General features: G+C 34.7%; 1 pseudogene; it reads right to left on the reverse strand.

The window, feature by feature from the left end:
* Positions 1 to 1,360: 1,360 nt before the first annotated feature.
* Positions 1,361 to 3,009, reverse strand: LOC150034329 (uncharacterized; annotated as a pseudogene).
* Between the last annotated feature and the right edge of the window lie 1,485 nt (positions 3,010 to 4,494).

Here is a 4,494-nt window from a genome sequence, read left to right on the forward strand (position 1 = left end):
AAAGTGACTATATTCGTGGTTCAGTTTATATGTAAACTCATTGCATATGATGCCCTCACTCTTATGTCTCAACATGAATGATTTGTGGATCACATCGTTTATAGCACCTTACAACTTCTTGTAACAACTACAGAGTGGGCCGTATCCAATAGTGTTACCAGGATGAGATACCCAATTTCATCCATATACTTATTAGACCATTTAGCCTATATACTATCAACTTGATCCTGTTTATGTCACTACATAAAATTACAACATTTAGATTATAGCCAAGGATTCGTTTATTGAATTTTCATAATAAGATGCAAAATCAACAAGTCATTGTTATTGATAAAATAGAATGTTTAACACGAACTACGAGTTCTAGGACATTCCCAACATTGGCTAGTTTGGTCTCGTTTTCTCTTCTAGATCCATTTAAACCTATAGGTGTAACACCTAATGGTTGATCTACAAGTTCCCAGACTGAGTTGAAGTACATAAACTCCATTTCATTGTTCATGGCTTTTATCCATTGTTCCCTGTCAACATCTTCCATTGCCTTCTTAAAGGTTAATGGATCCTTTAAACCATCATCTTGTATGATGCTTTGAGTTTCTGTTAAACCCATGTAGCGTTCAGGTTGTTGAATAACCCTCCCACTATGACGAGGCATTCTTAACTCTTAGGATGGACGTGATGGGACAACAACCGTTGTTGATAGACCAGCTTGATCAATAACTCTTGTTGATTTTTCTATAGTATCTTTAGACAGTTCTTGCAATATTAGTTTATTGCGAGGTAGATGATTTTTAATATGATCCTCTTTCAAGAAAGTTGCATTTGTCGATACAAACACTTTATCTTATTGGGAATCATAAAAGTATCATTCTTTTGTTTCTATGGGATATCCTATGAATAAGCATAATTTCGAACGTGTTTCCAATTTTTTTAGAATTTTGTACCAACATGTGTGTTGGACAACCCCAAATACGGAAATTACATAAACTTGCTTTGTGTCCTTTCCACAATTGATATGGTGTTTTTGAAACACTTTTGGATGGAACAATGTTCAGAATATAAACTATAGTCTGTACTGCATATCCCCAAAAGGATTGAGGTAATTGAGCATAACTCATCATAGACCGAACCATGTCCAACAAGGTTCGATTTATCCTTTTTGCAACACCGTTTTGTTGTGGTGTTCCAGGTGCTGTGAGTTGGGATTGAATTCCATAATCTACTAAATAGTTATGAAATTGCAAATCCATATACTCACCACCTCGATCAGATCGAAGTGTTTTAATTCTTTTACTTAATTGATTTTTAGTCTCAGCCTTAAATTCTTTGAACTTTTCAAGAGTTTCAGACTTGTGACTGATTAAGGAAATATAGCCATATCGAGAGTAATCGTTAATAAAACTGACGAAGTACTGATATCCTCCTTGAGCTTTAACATACATTGGACCACAAAGGTCTGAATGTATAAGTCCAAGAGGTTCTTTGGCATGAAGACCTTTGTCAGAAAATGATCTTTTCGTCATTTTTCCCTCAAGACATGATTCATATGGAGGTAGGGAATTGTCTTCTAACTGATTTAGATGATCGTTTTTTTATCAATCTCTCAATCCTGTTAAGATTAATGTGACCAAGCCCGAGGTGCCAAAGATAGGCGTTAGGAGAAATTTCCAACTTTTTTATTATGAGTTTCAGCTGTTTTAAACATCTCTATATTTAAAATAGCTTTTTCTTCCATTGGTTGTAATATGTATAAGTTATTTGCAAGTCTAGCAGAACAAATATGAACACCTCTTGAATAAACAAACACTTCATTATATTCAAAAGATACACTGTACATATTATCTAAAAGACAAGAAATGGAGATCAGATTTCTTTTCATCTTAGGTACAAAGAACACATTCTTGAGTAAGATAAAAGAATCTCTAGAAAACAACTTCACATTTTCCACTGCTTCAGCTGAAATGACTTCACCTGTGTCCACTTTGAAAGTCATCTCATATTCAAAAAGTCTTCTCCAAGAACTAGTTTCCTCTAGAAAAGTACAAACATGATTAGCGACGCCTGAATCTAATATCCAGGTAAGGTGAGAATTTTCTACTATACATGTTTCAAGAACTAGTATATTATATTTACCTTGTTTATTCTTTTCTACTTTCTTTTCAGCCAGATATTTTGGGCAATTACGCTTCTAATGCCCAACCTCTCCACAATGGAAACATTTTCCCTTGGGAGTTTTGTTTTTGTTTTTCTTCGCAGCGGTTTTCTTTTTCCCTTTTCCTTTCTTTTTCATCGTATGGTTTTATCTTTAGAAGAAGAACCATTTTTTTTTTTATCATCATCAACGGGTTTTGTACCAGACGTAGACCCTTTTTAAAACTTTTTCGGTTTAGAAATAACATTTATTTCTTTTTCCTTGAGTTTCATCATGGATTGATAAGTTTGCAATTCATTCAATAATGTTGTTAAATTATAAGTGATTTTGTTTATGACAACATTTGTCCTAAACGGCAGATAACTCTCAGGAAGAGATTCCAGTATCATGATCACTTGACTTGTTTTGTCTATCATAGCCCCGTGAGCCTCTGCAATGTTAAAATGGACCATCATGTCGAGAACATGTTCTTTCACATTGGTCCCATCCTTCATACGTGTCACATACACATATTTGATAGCTTCATGTCTAACAGACGATGACGGTTGCCCGAACATCTCCTGTAATGATGCCATGATCTCACGAGCTGTGGGCATGACCTCATGTTTCTTGTTGAGCACATTAGATATACTCGCCAAGATATAGGCACAGGCTTTTTTGTTTGCCCTTACCCACCTATCATAAACATCCCAAACATTTCGGGTCGCCGTTGAACTGGGAACTGGAGGATGCTCCTCCGTTAACACAAACCTCAAGTCATCGACTACTTATATTTGATTGATATTTGATTTCCAATTCGAGTAATCGTCTCTGTTAAATTTTTCAGAATCAAGTAGATTTATAATCGAGTTCGACATTTGCTGAAACATTTTAAACAAATTCTATTAAATATGCATCTAAATCCATTTTAGCAAAACTTAATAAAGTACCCAATAAATCTTTATTTATTTGCAACGATACTTAAGTGATTTAGAACAAGTGCTACCGTGGGGCAGTCAAGAATTCCTTCATAGAAACAAGACAGTTCTTGACCAAATACTATTATCTAGAATAACGCATATCCCAATAGTTCTTTTGGTTATCGTTTTCGGTCAAGATCTTTACTAACACTTAGTAATTCTTGTAAGTGTGACTGACCATTTTCAGATCTTATAGGACGGTATGAATATGCCTCCGAGAGAGAAGACAATATCCACGATGGAACTATAAGATCCTATTCATTTAACTGAAGCATGGGTTATTCCAAATCCTATGTTACAACCCTCCGTAGGGATCGACACAGTTAACGACTAGCTAGTGCCACATAAAAATTACAACAGGTGCAACGTAGGATTCTCACAGTTCAAACTAATAGAGGAGATTGTAGGACAATGTTGACACATTTCCTTCACCCACTTACTATATCCACTTCCCTCATTCACCTTGTTATTGACCGATGCAAACACTTTCCGTATGGAGTTGTCGAGATAAAATCGATAAGAAGTCGAGTATGAATCTCAGGTGTGAACTCTTGAGGACGTGAAAGCTAATAACTATATATCAAATATATTGTTAATCTTCCACTAAATTGTTCTAAATGTTTGGGTAGTTTACTTAGGCATGACGGCCAATTTCATACAACCTAAGTCTAAGTGGTTTATCCAAATATAACTCTTATAATTGGATTTAACCTACAATGTCTAGGTGAAAAACCATTTTATTACCTCACATCACTCATGCAAGCTCATAAAATTAGTTAACAACTCTCAATAGTTTGGTCATAATCCCCAGGTAGGAGGTGTTTTGTAAACCGTTAACTTAAGTACCCCAGCCTTAGATAGGTTTATGAACCGATATGAGTTTGTAACCGTATTTTATAAGGCAACAATCTAAAATTAGTTGTTAACCTAAGTGAGCATGCAGCTGTTCTTTGTTATGGATTTTAAACGTCTAACCAATTTTATAACAACATACAAAATTTAGACATGCTTAACATCCACAACATTCAATAAAGGTATCTAATATAACTATTATATTAAACATAACCCTAACATGCATACTATATAATATAACAATTATAACATACTATCAATGCATGTAACATGCTTCCTACGGTGGAGTTTTAAATCTACATGACATACTATATGCATATACATGAATTTATTTAATTATCACATACATCTCATGCATAAACAATTAAATACTAACTGTTATGGTTTTCGTTTTGGCATAAACAAGCAAACAACTAGCTAACTATTACAAACAGCTTTATAACCGTCTTTGAACCGCTCGAACCACTCCAAATCAAACCCAAAACAACTTGAACTGGGCTGGACGAGTCTGAACCAGACCAACAAAGCCTA

The sequence above is a fragment of the Benincasa hispida genome, chromosome 8 (genome assembly GCF_027475165.1).
Source record: "Benincasa hispida cultivar pf3 chromosome 8, pf3_genome.v1.1, whole genome shotgun sequence".
Lineage (NCBI taxonomy): Eukaryota > Viridiplantae > Streptophyta > Magnoliopsida > Cucurbitales > Cucurbitaceae > Benincasa > Benincasa hispida.